Genomic DNA, 15,575 nt, shown 5'->3' with positions numbered 1-15,575 from the left:
CCTCTCGCGTTGTTCTGGAGTCAATGGAAGCATTACTTTGATGGTTTTTAGTCAGTGTGCAAGTCCAGCACACTGTGTGTTACGTTTTTATACACATATTACATGTGCAGTTGCAGCCATCAATGGGTCAACTTTGTTCGTTGTCTCAAAACAAATTCGCTTGTCGCACATGGGAATATGCTTCGTACAATGTTGTCCTACAATAATTTGATATCAATTTGCTGAAAAGTCTGGTTAAAATTAACTCACGGAGCCGTAAAGTTTCTTTTGGTCGTCAGTTTATTATGGTGAGGGTGAAGTGCACAAACAATACATTATGGCGCTAACTAGAAGTTATTGATATCTTAATTAAATGGATATACATGAAAACCAAAGAAACTTGTGGTCAACACCACCCATAAGACGCCGAAATAACTTATAATAAAACTAATTAATATCATCATAACAATAGTACATCTTTTTGAGGGCGTTTACTATCCAACTGAAACCACACAAATTACAACTAATTAGTAAATGTCTACAAAAAAAACTAATTAGTAACTGATTATTTACCTCACAATGAATAAATCCACTAAACTCCTATCCTGTGGCTTTTCCACAAAACAATGTTTGACATACCATCTCATCTTATGCCAGCAAATATTGTACATGTAGTGCTACACTAGATATGTTGACTTATATATCATTACAAACACATTCACGGGAGCCTCCGTGGCTCAGTTGGTTAGCGCGCTGGCGCAGCGTAATGACTCAGGAGCCTCTCACCAATGCGGTCGCTGTCAGTTCAAGTCCAGCTCATGCTCGCTTCAGGCAGCAGACTGTGGATAGTCGTGGATTTCCCCCGGGCTCTGTCCGGTTTCCTCCCACAATAATGCAGGCGGCCGTCGTATAAGTGAAATATTCTTGAGTACATTCACCAATCAAATAAATAAATAAACACATTCATTATTCTAAAACATAAATCACTGATTACAGAGCTCGACACTCGCGAAGTCAACTGCATGAACAATCATAAAAGGTTACTTACTAATAACTTGAAGTGGCGACTAATAACTTGAAGTGATGGATAGCATGAGCAAAACTTATTTATGGGCTGAACTAAGTGAACTCAGAGGTGAACGTGGCGAGGTCACCAGGAAGGGAGATTACTGCAGAATTCGATTCAGCGAATCCATTCTAACTCAGTTATTCCCATTGAAACTGTTACACCGCATACACCCAGACAACTTTTCTGGCATTATATTCTTTTGAATCACTACTAAGCACATTAGTCTAAGAATGGATAATACCACAACAATCTCCTGTGTAAATCACATGGGTACTACCCATTCTGACTCCTGTAGTCTGATTATGAGAAAAATGCGCTGCCTGCTGGTTAACTGTCCCGATTTTTTACCAAAACTGTAAGTAAAAACAGAAAGGTTAAAAATAGTTTCTCAAACATTCCTATTTCAGACAAAAATGCAAGCTTAGATCGAACTGAGGATCGACAGATAGCCCGTTCAGTTGTGATTATGAGACTGACGCGTTGCCTTCTGCGCTGCCCAGGCCACTGATTACAGCGTTTTTTATAAGCTTTAGGTTAATATCAACGGAACAATTGAGGTAAAAGGTGAAAGGTTTAGAATTCGTTATCAAAAACTGAGTTTCGATGTGATGAGCTGAAAGCAGTTGATTTTCATGAAAACAAGTTTAAATGAGGTATTTGTAAAATATATTACAAATTGAGGATGGAACTCACAACATTCAGAGAGCCCGTGCCAGTGTGATTATGAGACAAATGCGCTGCCTATTGGTTTACAGTCTAACTTTTTTTTTGAAATGTAGAATTTATTCCCATGAAGTTATACACAACTTTTAACACGTGTTTCAACCAATACATTGAAAACAACTAAACTGAAAATATCATAGAGCAGCCCACTAAAAATAAAGTATTAGGACTGCCTTTGAGTTTTACAAGTCTTTTTAACTTATTTTAACAGATAAACTAATTTATCATTTTTCATCTTGCAGAAAACAGAATTCCTGCCCCTTACCTTCTTTAAGTGTGACTTTGTTAATCTATAAAAATCAACATGTACCCTTGTTCTAATCATAGCTTTGGCAGCAACCACAACAGAACGGGTCTACTTTTGTTTTGAAATACAATCTCGTTTCTGGCACACCAAGTACAAAATTGCAATACACATATGAAATACAACAAAAGTGAATTTACCTCTTTACAAAAAGGAGAGTTTAAATTCTTAATTATTAGCGTTTCTTTGTCAAGCTTTGGTAAGTAGCCCCCATACAGAACAAAAACCTGGCTGAACTCATTGAACACTTCCCTGGCAACTTTACACTGTACAAACAAATGGCCTTGTGTTTCTGAATCTGAACAGATAACGCTCATGTCATCAATGGCAACACTCAGTCGTAACAATCGCTCCCGAGTTTGTAACAAAAATTACTGAAGTTGTGATCCAAAAAAGCGTAAATACTGCTTTCCAAATGATATCCCACTTAAGGTTGGGGGATTTTAGCGTAACTCTCGGACGCTCGACAATCCTACTAATGAGGTGAATGTATATATAAACTGACGACCAAAAGAAAATTTACGACTCCGTGAGTTAAATTTAATCAGTCTTTTCACCAAATTAATACTAAATTATTGTAGGAAAACATTGTATGAAGCATATTCCATGTGCGACAAGCGTCATATACGCCCACACGAATTTGTTTCGAGACAACGAAGAAAGTTGAAAAATCACGTGACCCATGGATGGCCGCAACTGATGTAATAAATGAGTAAGTGAGTGCTTTGGGTTTAAGGTCGTACTCACATGACGACGAAGGAATCCTTAGGGTGTATGCAATGTACCTCCTTGTTGCGGCCCCCGTAGGGTTTCCGGGGTGATAAGAATAAGACCTCAGCCCTCTAGGCAAGCTTGTCGTAAATGACGACTAACCTAGAGCTCTCTGTGACCCGGTGAATATAATAGGCTCACGTCTTTTCGGTTGTGTGAGAGGCAACCGGGAAGCGACCTGTTTGCCGTGGGTTGCGACCCGTGATCTCCAAAGACGGGATCCTGGTGGCTGAGGGCGTGTTGGTCTTGCGAGATCCTCACACCTAACACGCCACTTTGGCCCTCACTTGGAGAGAGGCGGGAGGTCGGATGGACGCGGTCCGATTAATCGACTGGTCACGTCAAGCCCTACACTTGATCCCGTTTGTCAGTTTTCTACGTACTTTGATGTCAAGTCGGCTTTTCTTCAAATGCTCTTCCTTTGGGGTCAATGTGGCGGTGGCTAATGTGTCAATCGAGTAGATTGAATATAACCTTTTGGTATAACTCAGTCTGTTCGAGTATATCTTGCGTCGATTCCCTGTTTCTATTCTCCGCTCGTCATTCACAGAGGTAGATTCGCCCTTGTCGGCATTCCGTGGCGGGTGGGGGACACGTGAGGTGAATTCTTACTATATCTATTATGTCTTCCTCAAAAAATCTGTCCAATGCTCCAACAAACACCGCAAAAAATCGTAAAAATGAAGAACTTCTTGAAATCGGCAATGGACCGGACAGTTGGCCGTCTTTCATTGTTTTATCAACCAAAAACGACCAACGACCAGCGTCTAAACTAGATCCATTCGTTCTTAAAAAAACATTAGAAGGTACAGCTGTTCAAGTTAAAAATTAAGATCTAGCGATATCCTTATTGAATGTTTTCGTAAACAGCGGGCATTCAATTTATTATCATTGAATTCCATTTTGGATGTACCTGTTTTTGGATCGCCGCACAAATCCCTAAATAGCTGCAAGGGCGTCATACATGACAGGGATCGGGATCTTATCGACCTCTCTGAAGAACAAATTTGTGCTGAATTAAAGTCTGAGGGTGTTACCAATGTTAAACGTTTCGTCACGAAAAAATTTGGTAACACAATTAAACTCAATACTTACTTATTAACATTCAACAGAACATCACTTCCGTCATCCATTTACATTGGCCCGTACATGGTTCGTGTTACCCTGTACATTCCCAACCCAACAAGGTGTTTCACGTGGCAAAAATTTGGTCACGACAAGGGCCAATGTATAAATAAATTGATTTGTTTTCGATGCGGAAAGGAGGGTCATGAAGGTTTCGACTGCAATGACACAGTTAAATGTTGTAATTGCAGTGGAGATCACATGGCCTCCTCTAAAGACTGCCCATTATTCCTAAAAGAGAAACAGATAGTTACTTTAAAGGTTAAAAATAATATCCTGTACCAAGAAGCACGTAAATTAGTGTACAATACATCACAGGTTTCGTTTGCAAATGTGGTCAAGCGAGTTACAACATCTGTTGTTACTCAGACATCACTCACTTGGCCAATTGGAAACTATCAGACCAAAACCATATCCGTCCAGACTTCTGTTAAACCTGCAGCCCAGTCTAAATATAGCTCTTGTTCTACACAAACTATATCAATTCCGAAAGTCCCAAAAATATAGAACAACAACGTAAAATAGTTGAACCTAATAAATTTCAAGACAAAACGTCAAGCAAAGGAACGAATAATAATAATAATAAACCTAGTGGTCCTGTGGAACGTTCTTCCAAGGACACAAGGGACCCTATCCAAACTTTTAATAAGTTTGGGTCGTTGGAGGACGTCGATCCTTCAACATCAGATGCGGAGGTGATGGATACGTCACCCGCACAAGGGAGATCTTCCAGCCGATCTCCAAGGAAGGGCCAACCTCGGTCCAAACATAAATCTCCTATGCGCCTACCTCCGTAATGTCTTCCTTAGATAAAATTATACAGTGGAATTGTCGAGGTTTTAAGGTAAATTTTATTGAAATATCATAACTAGTTCAATCTTTAAATCCAGTTGCCCTGTGTCTTCGGGAATCTCACCTGAAGACATCTGACAAAGATAAAATAACTCTTAAAAATTATTCACTTTATAGCACCTATTGTATTGAAGAATAGCGAGCTGGAGGCGGCTCCTCGATATTCATAAATAACAATATTATCCACAGACCTGTTGCTCTGTCTAAAACAAAAACAATAACATTATGTTCAGTGTATATTCCTCCTAACATTTCTTTGTCAGCTTTCCAGTTACATAATTTAACAGAACAATTGCCAAAACCTTTTATAATGATGGGAAATTTTAATTCCCATAACCCGCTATGGGGCAGTAATAACATAAATAATAGGGGCAAGATAGTAGAAGACTTCTTACCTAAGGAGGAACTGTGTTGTTTCAATGATGGTTCTAATACCTATTTACAGCCGGGTAATGGCACTTACTCTGCTATCGATCTCACTATCACAGATGCATCACTTCTCCTTGATGAGACTCTCAATGCATCAGATGATCCTATATTAAAATTTAATGAGCTTGTATTACGAGCTGCCGAAAGAACTATACCTAAGACCTCGACAAATCTCCACCTGATATTGCAAACAAACTGGCTGAAACAATATCCAAGAAATCTTCTTCTGAGAATTATAGTTTAGAATTCCAACGCATTAAAAACCGGAAGGAGAAAATTAAATTGCCCTTTTCTTCTAAAAGTTTAGAAGATTATAATCGTCCTTTTAATATCGATGAACTTAAGATTGCATCACAAAAGGCACACGATAATGCTTGTGGGCCTGATAACGTATATTATAAGTTTTTGAACCATTTACCACCTGAGCCATTGGAGACTCTATTGGATTTTTTTAATGATATTTGGATAACTGGTAATTTTCCACCATCATGGAGGCAGGCGTGTATTATCCCGGTCCCTAAACCCGGTAAGGATCATACTGATCCAAATAATTACCGTCCCATAGCTTTTACCAGCTGTGTCTGTAAGACTATGGAACGGATGATTAATGATGAATTTGTTCGGTTTCTTGAAACCAACAAGTTACTTTCTAATATACAATGTGGTTTCGGTCAAGGTAGATCCACTATGGATCACCTTGTTCGATTCGAAACCTTTATTCGAGATGGCTTCATCAATAACGAACATGTGTTGTTGATATTTTTTGACCTTGAAAAGGCCTACGACACCACATGAAAATGTGGTATTTTAAAAAGACCTCGCGGATATGGGCCTTAAAGGCTGATTACCAATATTTATATCAGAATTTTTATCTGATCGTCAGTTTAAGGTAAGGGTGGGGCCCACTCTTTCTGAATCTTTTGAGCAGGAGATGGGTGTGCCCCACGGCGGTATCCTTTCACCAACACTGTTTAGCATAAAAATAAATAGTTTGGCTAAAACATTGACATCTGGCACTGCGGGTTCATTATATGTAGATCACTTCCTGATATGCTACCGTGCTAAAAATATGAATAACATCGAGGGGCAACCGCAGCTTTGTCTCAGTAAGATCGAGAAATGAGCAGTTGCCAATGGTTTTACATTTTCATCCAGATCCAAATTCCATCCAGACCCTGAACTTAATTTTTATGGTGAACCAGTGAAAATTGTTGGAGAAAATAAATTTTTAGGGGTTATATTCGATAAAAAATTATCATTTATACCTCATATTAAAATGCTTAAAGCTAAATGTACAAAACCTCTCGATATAATTAAGGTCGTGTCTAGCACCGATTGGGGTGCTGACTGATCTGTTTTACTTAATTTATATCGTTCTCTGGTAAGGTCTAAATTGGACTATGGATCCATCATTTATGGTACCACTAGGAAGTGGTATATTAAAATGTTGGATCAAGGTTTGAGGCTCAGCCTTGGTGCTTTTGGAACCTCCCCAGTAGAGAGTTTATATGTAGAGGCCGACGAGCCTTCTTTACATCACAGGAGTATAAAACTGAGCCTTCAATATGCTACAAAGCTTAAAGCACATCCAACAAACCCTGCCTACGACTGTGTTTTCAATCCATTAAATGTAGACAAATATACTAAATGTCCTAACAAGATCCCTTCGTTCGGTGTTCGTGTTAAGGACCATATTGTGGAAGCCAACATTAAACTTGGGGACATAGCTCAGGTTTCTTTTCCGGAGCCCTCCATGCCTTCTCCCACAACCTAAATTGATATTTGATCTACGTAAATATAATAAATCAAATACAAATCCTCTTATAATTCAGCAAGGTTTTGCTGAAATTAAGGCTAAATGTTCGGATTATAAATTTATATATACTGTTGGGTCAAAGGATGGGGATAGTGATGCAGCTGCAGCTGTCTTAGAGCAGCAAGTTGCTTCTCTTCGTCTTCCATTCTCGACTTCCATCTTTTCTGCAGAGGCCAGGGCCATACTCCTGGCCTTATCATATATTTCTTCTGAGCATGCCCAGAGGGCAGTGATATGCAGCGACTCGCTGTCTTGCCTTTTGGCAATTAGGAATAATAAATTTAAAAATCCGTTGATCCTCGAAATATTAGCCCTACATAAACAAATCAAAAGAGGTGAAGATATCATATTCTGTTGAATACAAAGTGTTACGGTATTGAAAACGGCAACAGAAAACAGACTCAGTGACTCAATATTACAATGTAAACAATGCTTTATATATCAAATGAGACGTACAGTTTTACAGACAGTTCAACAACAACAACAACATACACATCAGTATTACCGGTCTTTACAAGTTTCCAGTTCACCTTTGCATCCCAAGGAATGCATTCCAGGAAATCCAACGTAAAGACCATGGGATAAACACACAATCCACACAAGTCACAAATTGTCCTAGACAGGTACTTCGCCAGGTTAGCGAACACGAACACAGTACACAGGTTACACAGAACTGGAACAGTCAAGCCTTTGAATGACGTCACACCCGCAGAGCACAACACAGGGTAAATACAGGCATGGAGGTATAATCCACTTCAGATCAGTCACAGCTCCCGCAGAAGCTCACAAACGAGCCGTTCAGAGACGTAGAGTAATGTCACCTTGTGGCAGAACGAACGTCCTTTGCAAAACTGAAAACTTCAGTTTAGAGTCCTTGACGACCTTGTCGGTCAGGTGAGGTCAGCGTGTTAAACAAATTACACAGTCCACACTGTATAATCATAATCAAGATCCGAACACCAATAAACGTGACTTCCGCAGAAATTCACATAAACCAGACATCAGTACTACTGTGGTACACAAACGGTGTCGGCATAAAAATCTGTCCTCCCAAATGAAACTGGCATCACCAGCTCATATCAAAATAATGGACTCGATACGAGAGCGTCTCACACTCTCCTGGCTCCCAGTGGATGCAGCAAAAATACCTCCACTCTGCACAGAAAACACGGCTTATATACGGTCCAGGTGGATTCAACTATTCTTAGACACAGAATTAAGAGCCAATGAACAGCCAGTTAAATAAACAGAGCATTGAACACGGTGCTTTCGGCCAGGTTCGCGCTGTACATATATAACAGGGCCTGTTATGCTTATAACATATAACACCAAGGTCCGCAGACTAACAGTACATGAAAACATTAAATAGTCATATATAACACCCCCACCCTTCAGGGAAAGAAAGTTTTGCATAAAACTTTCTTTAACATATTCATAATCATGAATAATAATAATAACGTTTACCACAGTCTTTAAAAACAAAGCTGCAGAAAACCAACTAGACACGTGACAAACAATCAGCAATCACATTATCTTTCCCTTTTATGTGTCTAATCTCTAGATTAAATTCTTGCAAAAGCAAACTCCACCGTAACAATCTTCGGTTTTTACCTTTTAGTTTGTGCAAAAAGGTTAAGGGATTGTGATCTGTATACACAACAATGGGGTAACTTGACGAAGTCACATATACTTCAAAATGCTGTAATGCTAGAATCAAGGACAGACACTCCTTTTCTATTGTCCAATAATTTCTCTGGCACTTGTCAAATTTGCGAGAGAAAAAAACATACAGGGTGATCAACGTGATCTGTTTCATTTTCTTGTAACAAAACTGCCCCAGCAGATATATCACTAGCATCAACAGCTAGCTTAAATGGTAAACTAAAATCAGGTGCTACAAGTATGGGGCCACTGCTTAGCATGGCCTTTAATCTATCAAAAGATCTCTGACACTCAATGGACCACAAGAATTTAGCACCTTTCTTTAACAGCTGAGTTAATGGCTCACTAACAAATGAAAAGTTCCTACAGAACTTACGATAATAACCTGCCATGCCCAAAAAACGCTTTAATTCTCTCTTACAACTTGGCACTGGAAAACAAGAGATAGCAACTCCACTAGGATGTACAACATTGAGATCAGTGCTATCTCTGTTTACATATGGCTTTAACATGTTAATGTGACAAAGTTGTCTAGATTTGCGCCGATCAGGAGTGAAAATAATATAATTAAGATCACTTAGCCTCTTGTCTACTACATAAGGTCCAAAATAACGAGCCTCAAGTGGCTTACCACTAACTGGAAGTAAGGCCAATACCTTCTGACCAACTTCAAATCTGCGTCTTACTGTCTCTTTGTCATACTTAGTTTTCATACTCTTCTGAGAAGCTGTAAGATTCTCTCTGGCTAACTCACATACTCTGTTGAGCTTAGTACGAAAACTTGACACAAACTGTAATAAGTTAACATTGTCACTATCACTAGACACAAACTTTTCCTTGAACAACTGTAGTGGACCACGCACAGTATGGCCAAACACAAGCTCAAATGGACTAAATCTAAGTGACTCTTGTACAGACTCTCTTACAGCAAACATTAACAAAGGTACACCCTCGTCCCAATCTTTCCCTGTCTCAAAGCAGTAAGTTCTTATCATACTTTTCAGTGTCTGATGGAATCTCTCTAGTGCTCCTTGACTTTGTGGGTGATAAGCTGAGGATTTATACTGGCTAATACCTAGCTCATGCATAACTTGTTGGAACACACCAGACATGAAATTTGAACCCTGGTCTGACTGTACTGACTTAGGCAGACCAAACATGGTGAAGAACTTAACTAAAGCCTTAATTACAGTCTTGGCAGTAATATTCCTTAGTGGAATTGCCTCAGGGAAACGAGTTGAAGTACACATTATGGTTAACATATACTGATTTCCAGACTTTGTCTTAGGTAGCGGACCAACACAATCTATTAAGATTCTACTGAATGGCTCACCAATTGCAGGAATAGGCCTCAAGGCTGCCTTGGGGATTGTCTGGTTAGGTTTCCCCACTAACTGACATGCATGACAAGACCTGCAAAATTCAGTAACATCTTTCCTTATTCCTGGCCAATAAAAATGACTGAGAATCTTATGATAGGTCTTATTAACACCTAAATGACCTGTTAACGGCGTTTCATGGGCTATAGTAAGTATGTCTTTACGATAAGACTTGGGCACAACTACCTGATGCTTAATTGCCCATTCATCCTCCAACGAAACATCGGGAGGCCTCCACTGCCGCATCAATATGCCAGACTTGACATAGTAGAAGCATGGGTCAGGTAAAGATTCACCATCTTTAGCCGCATCATTAAACAAGCAAGAAATACTTGGATCACTGTGTTGTTCAGCAATCAACTCAGTCCTACAAAATGGCTGGTCACCACTAACAAAATTAGTATCTACTTCATGCTGGCTGTCTAATTTGGAAGAATCTCCATCCAACATGTTGTTGAGAAAAGTCTCACTCAAATCAACAGTACTACCCTGGTCTGTACTGACTTTTCTAGACATAGCTCTTGTAACAACACAGGACGGATATAAACCCGCTATCTCGCTTTCAACTGGCTCTGTGACTGAATTCAGAGAAGGCTTATCAACCATTAAGGGATCAACAGTAACCTTATCATGTGCTAAGTCATTTCCCAACAACAAATGAATACCCTCAAAAGGTAATGAAGGCTTAATGCCTACCCTGACAGGTCCAGATATCAAATCTGATGACAAATAAATATCATGAAGGGGAACACTGAAAAAGTCACTAGACTCTACACCTCTAATAAGGGCACGAACCCCAGAGTATGACTCTTCAGAAAAGGGCAGAGTATTCATCAACAACAGAGACTGAGATGCCCCAGTATCCCTTAATATCTTTATAGGGGTAGCACAAGACATGTCGCTTCTAAGCGACACTGAACCAGAATTGATAAACGGACCGAAGCTATCCATAGAGCATTTGGGAATCTTATCCAATCCCGTATCAGCTAACTCAGATCTGCTTTTAACTGCTGATGTAACTTCCGGCAATGTTTTGTGCATTGCAACACAAAGACCTGTGGGCTTAGACTCATTCTGAGCTTCCCGTATCCTTTTCAACTTGTAACATTCACTCATCACGTGACCTACCCGCTTGCAAAAATTACAAGTGACCCTATTTCGAGGACTACCATTCCAATCTGAACTACGTGAACCATGAGCTGTAGAACCATTGGAGCCTGGTGTAGAACTCTTCTGTGTAGAGCTACCTCTACCTGTTGCATGTGACTGGGTATTTCTACGTGTAAATGAATTAAATGGCTTACCCGTGTATGTAGCCTTATGTGTTAAAGAATAATTATCAGCTAAACTGGCTGCCTCTTCAAGTGTACTCGCCTTCTGCTCATGAACGAACACCTTTACATCATTATGAATACAACGCTTGAACTCTTCTACCAGCACAAGCTGACGAAAACTTTCAAAATCCTTGCCTATTTTCTTGGCTATACACCAGCAATCAAACAACTGCTCCTTAGCTCGACCAAACTCAACGTATGTCTGATCTCTACCTTTTTCATAGTTACGAAATTTCTGGCGGTAAGCTTCAGGCACCAATTCATAACCCTTCAAAATTACCTCTTTCACATAGTCATAATTGGAAGCATTCTCTACACTTAACTGAGTGTAAATTTCCCTGGCCTTTCCAATTAGCACACTCTGTAATAACATAGTCCAGAACTCTTTAGGCCACTTCAAACTATATGCAATTTTCTCAAAATGCAGAAAATATTTATCCACCTCTTTTTCCTGAAAGGATGGAACTAACCGAATGTATTTGGTCACATCAAATCCTGAATCCTGTCTCTCATCTCTCTCAACCTCTAACTTTTTCATTTGGAACTCCAATTCTCTTTCCCTCTCTCTTTCTTGCATTTCTCTCTCCTCTCTCTTTCTCTGCATTTCCCTCTCTCTTTCCTCTCTCTGCACTTCCCTCTCTCTTTCCTTTTCCTCTCTCTCCATTTTCAACTTTTCTATCTCATGTTCCCTCTCTTTCTCTTTCTCTCTTTCCTCTTTCTCTCTCTGCATTTTCAACTTTTCTAACTCTATCTCATGTTCCCTCTCTTTCTCTCTCTCTCTTTCCTCTTTCTCCAATCTCAACTTTAACTCAAACTGCTTAAACTTAAGCTCGGCATCAGACTGACCCTCGAACTCATAATTAGATAATGCAGAACTATCAAACTTCCCTATCTCCACTAAATGTTTCAACAAAGTATGCTGCATATCTCTTTTCCTCCATGAAGACTTTATGGACAAACCTAAAAATGTCCCTAACTTAACCAAGTCTTCCTTCTTTAAACTCTCAAAAACATCCTGATCGGGCGCATTAACAAACCGTTTAGGATCAAAATCTCCCATTGTAAATATTTAGCCACTGAATCTTTCACCGTTAAAATTAAGCAATCGCTTCTCACTTGTTTTTAACTTCAAATATCCTGTGCAAAACAAATGGGAAACAATCGGTTCCCGGACAAGTCCCCAACTTCTGTTACGGTATTGAAAACGGCAACAGAAAACAGACTCAGTGACTCAATATTACAATGTAAACAATGCTTTATATATCAAATGAGACGTACAGTTTTACAGACAGTTCAACAACAACAACAACATACACATCAGTATTACCGGTCTTTACAAGTTTCCAGTTCACCTTTGCATCCCAAGGAATGCATTCCAGGAAATCCAACGTAAAGACCATGGGATAAACACACAATCCACACAAGTCACAAATTGTCCTAGACAGGTACTTCGCCAGGTTAGCGAACACGAACACAGTACACAGGTTACACAGAACTGGAACAGTCAAGCCTTTGAATGACGTCACACCCGCAGAGCACAACACAGGGTAAATACAGGCATGGAGGTATAATCCACTTCAGATCAGTCACAGCTCCCGCAGAAGCTCACAAACGAGCCGTTCAGAGACGTAGAGTAATGTCACCTTGTGGCAGAACGAACGTCCTTTGCAAAACTGAAAACTTCAGTTTAGAGTCCTTGACGACCTTGTCGGTCAGGTGAGGTCAGCGTGTTAAACAAATTACACAGTCCACACTGTATAATCATAATCAAGATCCGAACACCAATAAACGTGACTTCCGCAGAAATTCACATAAACCAGACATCAGTACTACTGTGGTACACAAACGGTGTCGGCATAAAAATCTGTCCTCCCAAATGAAACTGGCATCACCAGCTCATATCAAAATAATGGACTCGATACGAGAGCGTCTCACACTCTCCTGGCTCCCAGTGGATGCAGCAAAAATACCTCCACTCTGCACAGAAAACACGGCTTATATACGGTCCAGGTGGATTCAACTATTCTTAGACACAGAATTAAGAGCCAATGAACAGCCAGTTAAATAAACAGAGCATTGAACACGGTGCTTTCGGCCAGGTTCGCGCTGTACATATATAACAGTGCCTGTTATGCTTATAACATATAACACCAAGGTCCGCAGACTAACAGTAAATGAAAACATTAAATAGTCATACATAACAAAAGTCATACTGGTATCCTTGGAAACACAGTCGTAGACAGGGAGGCAAAAGCTGCTCTTACTAAACCTTTGTCAAAAGTTACAATACCACAGACCACATACTTAATATTCTTAAATATATTCGTCGCCTTTGGCAGGGTGAATGGGATCTGCAGGTTTACAGTAAACTGCATGCCATTCATCCTGTCATTGGCTATAATTCCTATACCTTAGATATGTCTCGTAGAGATCAAGTCGTTTTAACAAGATGCTGTATTGGGCATTCTCATCTAACACATAATTTCATCTTGGATAGTAGCAGTGCTCCTGAGTGTGTTGGATGTGATGTTCAATATAGCATCAAACATATCCTGGTTGACTGTGTAGACTTTGCCCATATTTTTTTAAATATATATATATATACAGACTTTTCGAGTGGTGTCATTTTCCCCACATATAAACAGCCAGTGTTATACTTTTTCCACTGCCTCTTACATCCTTCCTTGTATCTATTACGTGCTGGTCTTTTCAGTCCTACTAGCACTATCAGATGCTAGGAAGGAAACACAACATCGTTGACGACAATTTTTTTATTCGACTTTAATCTCTTCCTTGGATCTGATATGATATATTTCAATGCAAAAATAAAAGCAATTGTGGTTTTCGACTTTTAACTGACATTTATTTTTTTAAAACTATTTTTAAAATGTTCGTCTGTTTTTTCTTTAAAGTTTTAATTCTTCAGCAGATCATGTCGAAAACTATTTACGGCTTCCTGGTTTTAACATGTTCCCGCCATATGGCTGAGATATTGCCGAAGTGGCGTTAAGCCATAATCATTCATTCATTCATTCCTTGTTGCGGGACGGATTTCCACAGCTCTTTTGTCTAGTGCTGCTTCACTGAGACGACTTACCGAAGGTAAGTAAGCCGCCCCGCCCTGGCCATCATACTGATACGGGTCAATCAGTCGTTGCACTGTCCCCTCCATGCTGAACTTTAAGGCAGTGATAATAATATTGCAAAAGTAAAGAAATGATACTCACATAGCAATGGTTTGTTTGCTGCTGTGAACAGAATCATACTTTCATCCTTTGAAGGAAAAACGGCGACTGGCCTTCCCCTATCATCTTGTCTATGTTAGATGCCTGCTGAATGGGAAACTGCCTAAGTGAATGCAAGTATTCCTTTTCTTGGGACATTTGTTTACAAAGCTGGTGTTGGGACGGGTCAAATACCTTTTTTTTCAAACTTTGTAAATGGAGATTTAAAATTTCTTGATAATCAACAGTTATCCACGATCTTCTACGCCAGTTGTGCCAACACAGTGCAAATTGTTTAGGCTGCATAAAGACTGTTTCAAGTTAACTTTCTTCTGTCTTTATTTTTAAATGGTTTTAATTCATTTGATGCTTGGTTTAAATTGTATTCCTCTCTGATATGTAAATAATCACATATTAAATGATTGGAATCAAGTTGATGTATACCTTATGGTTGAAATTTTATTCCTTCCTGATAGACAAAAATTCAGGTATCAAAAAACTTTTTTCTCCCTGCGCTAGTTCGGAATCTCACTGTTCTGGAACACTAGCCATCAGTCCAGCCTTGAAGAGGACGAAACATTTATACGAATAAAAAAGTTAAATGTGTATTTTTCCCACATTTACGACGTTAATGGTGTGAGAAACATGATGTTAAAATTCACGTGAATTATTATGGGTCGACGTAGTTAGTCTTTTCATAGAACACCTATAGGCCACACGCGATATTGATTGGTTTTGATTTTCACTGATTTTAAAAATAATCAGCCTTTTCCCCGTGATCAAAATGAACAACCTTGACCCTAATCACCGAACCAGCATGGGAATCTCTACATTTACATTTAGCATTTATTGTCTTTTTTATGTTACGGGGCCCCCGTGGCTCAGTTGGTTAGCGCTCTAGAGCAGCG

The sequence above is a fragment of the Liolophura sinensis genome, chromosome 9, assembly GCF_032854445.1.
Source record: "Liolophura sinensis isolate JHLJ2023 chromosome 9, CUHK_Ljap_v2, whole genome shotgun sequence".
In the NCBI taxonomy this organism is placed as follows: domain Eukaryota; kingdom Metazoa; phylum Mollusca; class Polyplacophora; order Chitonida; family Chitonidae; genus Liolophura; species Liolophura sinensis.
The sequence above is the reverse complement of the archived record's forward strand: the minus strand, read 5'-3'. Positions refer to the sequence as shown.